At 53.5% G+C, this 8,902-nt stretch overlaps 1 protein-coding gene across 1 annotated transcript in view; it reads left to right on the top strand.

The window, feature by feature from the left end:
* Positions 1-5,186: 5,186 nt before the first annotated feature.
* Positions 5,187-8,902, top strand: part of LOC143803016 (uncharacterized) — a 53,560-nt gene continuing 49,844 nt past the window's right edge. Inside the window, exon 1 of the mRNA XM_077281375.1 lies at positions 5,187-5,305. The gene's annotated coding sequence lies outside the window, so the exon portion shown is untranslated. The remainder of the gene's footprint in view (positions 5,306-8,902) is intronic.

Below are 8,902 nucleotides of genomic sequence, written 5' to 3'. Positions count from 1 at the left end.
GGATTAGATACACGGCTCAGCAGTCAGTATCACACAGGATAGAATTAGATGCATGGCTCAGCATAGTATCACAGTATAAAATTAGATGCATGGCTCAGCAGACAGTATCACACAGTATAGGATTAGATACATGGCTCAGCATAGTATCACAGTATAGGATTAGATACATGGCTCAGCATAGTATCACAGTATAGGATTAGATGCATGGCTCAGCAGACAGTATCACACAGTATAGGATTAGATACACGGCTCAGCATAGTATCACACAGGAGAGGATTAGGTACAGGGCACAGCAGACAGTATCATACAGGAGAGGATTAGGTACATGGCACAGCAGACTATCATACAGGAGAGGATTAGATACATGGCTCAGCACACAGTGTAGTGATAGATACACGGTCTGATGTCCTTGATCAGTGGCTGCAGTGAGAGGCAGGGTCGGGTCGGAGCAGCACAGAGATTCTCCCCCTCCCCCCGTTACCTCTCTGCAGCTCCTGATAGAGGACATCAGACCCCAGCACTTCACCCTCTCTAGCGATTCTAGAGATTGAGCCAGGGCACCAGGCAGCAGAGGACAGGGAACGGCCGACTGCCGACAGTGTGAAAGGAGAGGCAGCTGGAGCTGCCCCTCCAACAGCACAGCTCTCAGTCACAGTGGAGCTCACACACTGTGGGCTGAAGAAACATGGCGCCGACCTCCTGCCTCTGCTGTGATGTGGAGACAGCCCAGGGGGCGTGGCCAGATCAGAGCAGGAGATAACGCGGTCGGCTCCCGACTGCTGAGTCCTATGCACAGGGCTGCCGTAAATGCAGAGTGTAAATGTCGTGCTGGGACTCTTACACTCCTGCAAAGCAAAATGGCGGCGCCCAGTGGCTGCAAAAATTATTAATAATAAAAAAGATATTAAGGTTAAAAAAAATAATTTTGTATTAAAGATAATTGTTTATATAAACAATCATTTTTAATACAAAAACAAAATTGCGGCACCTTTCCTTTAAGGCTGGTTTCACATTTGCGTTGGGCAATGCTGCATACTTCCTCCATTAAGCCATGCCCACTGCCAAAGCTCTTCCATTCAGCTCCACCTACGTTTGCATGCGTTCTGCGTACCTATCTTTAACATTGGGTATGAAGGCCATGCGGATGCGTCCACATGCGTCGTTTTGATGCTGCGCCGACCGCAACAAAATGCAACATGTTGAGTTCAGCGCAGCGTCAAAACAACGCATGCGGACACATCTGCATGCATCCGAATGGCCTGCTTACCCAACGTTAAAGATAAGTACGCAGGATGCATACAGACGTAGGTGGAGCTAAATGGAAGACGTTTGGCAGTGGGTGGGGCTTAATGGAGGAAGTACGCAGCTCTGCCTAACGCAAATGTGAAACCAGCCTAAGTAACTGGCTGTGATAGAAAGCAGAGGGTGGTTATAAATGGTATATTCTCTTACTGGGTCGCTGTGACCAGTGGGGACCGCAGGGGTCGGTGTTGGGACCTTTTCTCTTCAACATATTTATTAACGATCTGGCAGAAGGTTTACACAGTAAACTATCGATAATTGCAGATGATACAAAACTATGTAAAGCAGTTAATACAAGAGAAGATAGTATTCTGCTACAGATGGATCTGGATAAGTTGGAAACTTGGGCTGAGAGGTGGCAGATGAGGTTTAACAATGATAAATGTAAGGTTATACACATGGGAAGAAGGAATCAATATCACCATTACACACTGAACGGGAAACCACTGGGTAAATCTGACAGGGAGAAGGACTTGGGGATCCTAGTTAATGATAAACTTACCTGGAGCAGCCAGTGCCAGGCAGCGGCTGCCAAGGCAAACAGGATCATGGGGTGCATTAAGTGTAAGCGTGAGATTATCTTCTCTAAGATTGACACACCGCACTAGTACATTACCGTCGTGGACAGTGGCTAGCGTCCGCGCAACAAGGAGCTGTAAGGATTCTGGACTTCCCTTGTTCCTGTGCGCCCTGATCCAAGATGGAGTCTTGGATCTCACCCTGTCATGGAACTTCCTGTCTGTCCTGATTATTTAAGTCCGAGTCATGTAGTGTTCTGTGCCTGAGTATTTTGTGCTGCTGGCTCCTGAGCTTCTGCCTGTGGTCTGGAGAACTCCCTGCTTCAGCTGCTCACTACTCGGTGGTGTTCCTCACCACTTTCAGCTGCACCTCTCCTCTGGAACTGCTGTGACTAGAGCACACCTGTGGAAGGATTTCCCTTGGTTGCTGAACTTTTCCCAGTGTTGTGCCTCTTTGCACAACCACACCAGGTGAGCAAGATTCTAGTGTTGCTTTTCTCACCAAGAGTTGCTTTTCTCACCAAGAGAGTTTTGTACTCATCTACTATGCTTAGATAGCGCTCTCCCTCTTTTTCCCTTCATCCTCTTTCACCAGGACTTCATGCTCAATGCACCACCTGCATATTATTCAACTTCCACAACAAGTGCTTTGCGCACGTGTGATCAAGTTTTGCTGGACTTCTTCGTTTAAGTACTGTGTGCATTTCTACTTCACTTCTGCTGGATTCCCAAGTTTAAGTACTGTGTGCATTTCCACTAATAACCTACTGGACTTTCTTGTCAAGTGTCTTGTTCGCCCCCTCGTCATAGGCTTGCTGGACTGGTTCATATTAGCGGTCGCGTCCCGCTATTCACTGTGCTGTGATCACCATATTGTGCTGAGAACCTCGTTACAATTGCAGGAATATCTGTGTTCTGTTTGCATTTCTGTTTTGTTTAAATACATCATTTACTGCAGCTTTGCTCTCAGACTGGCTTTATCCCACGCTATCAGATTCCTTAGTACCTACATAATTATTACAGGAGCCTTGGAGGTAGTTGCTCCATAAAAGTTGGTTCTATTAGAACTTCGACCACTTCCAGGGGAGTACAGGCTTGGATGGGCTGAGTGAGCACTGTTTGACCTGCTGACAAGACAAGGTTGGCTGCGGCTGTAACTGCCACTTTTCTCAAGGTTTTTCTGTCACGCAAAGTCTCTTGGGCCTGCGAGACCGGGATAAACTGTTGAAACACCCTCCTTTGGGGGGTGCGAGGGCTCCACTACTTCAAGAACACGTCTCATTGATTTCTAGAAGAGTTCCAAGTTCTTTTAGCACATTCATCCTTAAAGTCACAGTGTGACCATTGCCAGGGTCCCCCGTGGTCATCACGACTCCTTTTCGACCCACATGTGGGACTACTTGCTCTCCTCAACTGATCAGGCTCCGGGCGGCGTTGAAGGGGTCGCCCCGCCGGATACATCCCTGGGCCAAGTGTCCAGGTTCTCCACAGTTGTAGCAGGTGGGTGGTGATTCTCTGCGAGTAGGTCTCGCTTCCCATCGCGGTTCTGGGCCAGTTCTTTCTTCGGGGGTGTGGTGGTAACGAAGGTTTTCTCCTGGAGTCAGATAGTTCTCCTCGTATGTCTTGCAGTCCTATCAGTAGCTCTCTCACCCTACTTGGTTCAGCTGCTAGTGCCAGAGATACCTCCCTGCTTCAGACCTTCCCTGCTGGGACTGTCGCCCCCAGCTCTTGCTCACGTGCGTGCGCCTCAGCCCCAACTTCCAAAGAGGTCATGCGAGGATTTACCCACAAGCACTCTCGCAAGACCTGTTTTAACATTGCGCCTCTCAAGCCTGCTACTAACTGATCTTGCAGTAGAATATCAGAGGGCCCTACGCCTACACCGTCACACTTGACAATTACAGTATAGATCTCTTGCAGCGCATTCATGTCCTGGGATCATGGTCTCCCCCTCTCTCTGTACACCACTAAATAGGCGGATGCGCAATTCTCCAACGTCTGTAGGGTCTCCGTGCATCTCCAGCATTTGCAAAATCTTATCAAAGGTATCCTGTTCACGGAGGGGCTGGGGCATGACGGAACTCCGCTCTGGACACATAACACACACGGCTCCGCGCACAATACACACACGGATCTGTGCACATTACACACACGGCCAAGCTTCACGCACATTACACACATGGCTCTGCCCACGCACATTACACACACGGCTCCGCTCCGCACACATTACACACACGGCTCCGCTCCGCACACATTACACACACGGCTCCGCTCCGGGCACATTACACACATGGCTCCGCTCCGCACACATTACACACACGGCTCCGCTCCGCACACATTACACACACGGCTCCGCTCCGGGCACATTACACACACGGCTCCGCTCCGCACAGATTACACACACGGCTCTGCCCATGCACATTACACACACGGCTCCGCTCCGCACACATTACACACACGGCTCCGCTCCGGGCACATTACACACACGGCTCCGCTCCGCGCACATTACACACACGGCTCCGCTCCGCACACATTACACACACGGCCCCGCTCCGCGCACATTACACACACGGCCAAGCTTCACGCACATTACACACACGGCTCCGCTCCGCACACATTACACACACAGCTCTGCTCCACTCACATCACACACGGCTCCGCACACATTACACACACGGCTCCGCTCCGCACACATTACACACACGGCTCCGCTCCGCACACATTACACACACGGCTCCGCTCCGCACACATTACACACACGGCTCCGCTCCGCACACATTACACACACGGCTCCGCTCCGCACACATTACACACACGGCTCCGCTCCGCACACATTACACACACGGCTCCGCTCCGCACACATTACACACACGGCTCCGCTCCGCACACATTACACACACGGCTCAGCTCCGCGCACATTACACACACGGCTCCGCTCCGCACACATTACACACACGGCCCCGCTCCGCGCACATTACACACACGGCTCCGCTCCGCACACATTACACACACGGCTCCGCTCCGCACACATTACACACACGGCTCCGCTCCGCACACATTACACACACGGCTCCGCTCCGCACACATTACACACACGGCTCCGCTCCGCCCACATTACACACACGGCTCCGCTCCGCACACATTACACACACGGCTCCGCTCCGCACACATTACACACACGGCTCCGCTCCGCACACATTACACACACGGCTCCGCTCCGCACACATTACACACACGGCTCCGCTCCGCACACATTACACACACGGCTCCGCTCCGCACACATTACACACACGGCTCCGCTCCGCACACATTACACACACGGCTCCGCTCCATCCTCTATAATACTAGACATCATCTAGTCCTGCAGACACTGAGAACCCTGGAGCTCCGCCCCTGATCATGTGACTCCTCCCCATGTGACTGATCACATGACGGTGACGTCACACAGGTCCTGTCCTCACACGGCGGCCGCTCTGCAGGTGGAGGTAGGTGGTGCTGTGTCCTAGGAGTCGCCCTCTTTATAGCCGCCGTCACCCTGCACTGTATATGGGGGAGAGAGTGACAGACCCCGCACTACACATGGAGGAGAGAGAGTGTTACAGACCCTGCACTACACATGGGGGAGAGAGAGTGTTACAGACCCTGCACTACACATGGGGGAGAGAGAGTGACAGACCCTGCACTACACATGGGGGAGAGAGAGTGACAGACCCTGCACTACACATGGGGGAGAGAGAGTGACAGACCCCGCACTACACATGGGGGGGAGAGAGTGACAGACCCTGCACTACACATGGGGGAGAGAGAGTGACAGACCCTGCACTACACATGGGGGAGAGAGTGACAGACCCTGCACTACATACTGAGGAGAGAGAGTGACAGACCCTGCACTACACATGGAGGAGAGAGAGTGACAGACCCTGCACTACACATGGAGGAGAGAGTGACAGACCCCGCACTACACATGGAGGAGAGAGTGACAGACCCCGCACTACACATGGGGGAGAGAGTGACAGACCCCGCACTACACATGGAGGAGAGAGTGACAGACCCTGCACTACACATGGAGGAGAGAGTGACAGACCCTGCACTACACATGGGGGAGAGAGTGACAGACCCCGCACTACACATGGAGGAGAGAGTGACAGACCCTGCACTACACATGGAGGAGAGAGAGTGACAGACCCTGCACTACACATGGGGGAGAGAGTGACAGACCCTGCACTACACATGGAGGAGAGAGTGACAGACCCCGCACTACACATGGAGGAGAGAGTGACAGACCCCGCACTACACATGGGGGAGAGAGAGTGACAGACCCTGCACTACACATGGAGGAGAGAGAGTGACAGACCCCGCACTACACATGGAGGAGAGAGAGTGACAGACCCCACACTACACATGGGGGAGAGAGTGACAGACCCTGCACTACACATGGAGGAGAGAGAGTGACAGACCCTGCACTACACATGGGGGAGAGAGAGTGACAGACCCTGCACTACACATGGAGGAGAGAGTGACAGACCCTGCACTACACATGGAGGAGAGAGAGTGACAGACCCTGCACTACACATGGAGGAGAGAGAGTGACAGACCCCGCACTACACATGGAGGAGAGAGAGTGACAGACCCCACACTACACATGGGGGAGAGAGTGACAGACCCTGCACTACACATGGAGGAGAGAGTGACAGACCCCGCACTACACATGGGGGAGAGAGAGTGACAGACCCTGCACTACACATGGAGGAGAGAGAGTGACAGACCCTGCACTACACATGGAGGAGAGAGAGTGACAGACCCTGCACTACACATGGGGGAGAGAGAGTGACAGACCCTGCACTACACATGGAGGAGAGAGTGACAGACCCTGCACTACACATGGGGGAGAGAGTGACAGACCCTGCACTACACATGGGGGAGAGAGAGTGACAGACCCTGCACTACACATGGAGGAGAGAGAGTGACAGACCCCGCACTACACATGGGGGAGAGAGAGCGACAGACCCCGCACTACACATGGAGGAGAGAGAGTGACAGACCCTGCACTACACATGGAGGAGAGAGAGTGACAGACCCTGCACTACACATAGGGGGAGAGAGAGTGACAGACCCTGCACTACACATGGAGGAGAGAGAGTGACAGACCCTGCACTACACATGGAGGAGAGAGAGTGACAGACCCCGCACTACACATGGAGGAGAGAGAGTGACAGACCCCACACTACACATGGGGGAGAGAGTGACAGACCCTGCACTACACATGGAGGAGAGAGAGTGACAGACCCTGCACTACACATGGGGGAGAGAGAGTGACAGACCCTGCACTACACATGGAGGAGAGAGTGACAGACCCTGCACTACACATGGAGGAGAGAGAGTGACAGACCCTGCACTACACATGGAGGAGAGAGAGTGACAGACCCCGCACTACACATGGAGGAGAGAGAGTGACAGACCCCGCACTACACATGGGGGAGAGAGTGACAGACCCTGCACTACACATGGAGGAGAGAGTGACAGACCCCGCACTACACATGGAGGAGAGAGTGACAGACCCTGCACTACACATGGAGGAGAGAGAGTGACAGACCCTGCACTACACATGGAGGAGAGAGAGTGTTACAGACCCCGCACTACACATGGGGGAGAGAGTGACAGACCCTGCACTACACATGGGGGAGAGAGAGTGACAGACCCTGCACTACACATGGAGGAGAGAGTGACAGACCCCGCACTACACATGGAGGAGAGAGAGTGACAGACCCTGCACTACACATGGAGGAGAGAGAGTGACAGACCCCGCACTACACATGGGGGAGAGAGTGACAGACCCTGCACTACACATGGGGGAGAGAGAGTGACAGACCCTGCACTACACATGGAGGAGAGAGAGTGACAGACCCCGCACTACACATGGGGGAGAGAGAGCGACAGACCCCGCACTACACATGGAGGAGAGAGAGTGACAGACCCTGCACTACACATGGAGGAGAGAGAGTGACAGACCCTGCACTACACATGGGGGAGAGAGTGACAGACCCTGCACTACACATGGAGGAGAGAGAGTGACAGACCCTGCACTACACATGGAGGAGAGAGTGACAGACCCCGCACTACACATGGAGGAGAGAGTGACAGACCCCGCACTACACATGGAGGAGAGAGTGACAGACCCCGCACTACACATGGGGGAGAGAGTGACAGACCCCGCACTACACATGGAGGAGAGAGTGACAGACCCTGCACTACACATGGAGGAGAGAGAGTGACAGACCCTGCACTACACATGGGGGAGAGAGTGACAGACCCTGCACTACACATGGAGGAGAGAGTGACAGACCCCGCACTACACATGGAGGAGAGAGTGACAGACCCCGCACTACACATGGGGGAGAGAGAGTGACAGACCCTGCACTACACATGGAGGAGAGAGAGTGACAGACCCTGCTCTACACATGGAGGAGAGAGAGAGTGACAGACCCTGCACTACACATGGAGGAGAGAGAGTGACAGACCCTGCACTACACATGGGGGAGAGAGAGTGACAGACCCTGCACTACACATGGGGGAGAGAGAGTGACAGACCCCGCACTACACATGGGGGAGAGAGAGTGACAGACCCTGCACTACACATGGGGGAGAGAGTGACAGACCCTGCACTACACATGGGGGAGAGAGTGACAGACCCTGCACTACACATGGAGGAGAGAGACAGACCCTGCACTACACATGGGGGAGTGAGTGACAGACCCTGCACTACACATGGAGGAGAGAGAGTGACAGACCCCGCACTACACATGGGGGAGAGAGAGTGACAGACCCTGCACTACACATGAAGGAGAGTGACAGACCCTGCACTACACATGGAGGAGAGAGTGACAGACCCTGCACTACACATGGGGGAGAGAGTGACAGATCCTGCACTACACATGGGGGAGAGAGAGTGACAGACCCTGCACTACACATGGGGGAGAGAGTGACAGACCCTGCACTACACATGGGGGAGAGAGAGTGTTACAGACCCTGCACTACACATGGGGGAGAGAGAGTGACAGACCCTGCACTACACATGGGGGAGA

The sequence above is a fragment of the Ranitomeya variabilis genome, chromosome 1, assembly GCF_051348905.1.
Source record: "Ranitomeya variabilis isolate aRanVar5 chromosome 1, aRanVar5.hap1, whole genome shotgun sequence".
Classification (NCBI taxonomy): Eukaryota; Metazoa; Chordata; class Amphibia; order Anura; family Dendrobatidae; genus Ranitomeya; species Ranitomeya variabilis.
This window is presented reverse-complemented; position numbering and strand designations above follow the sequence as displayed.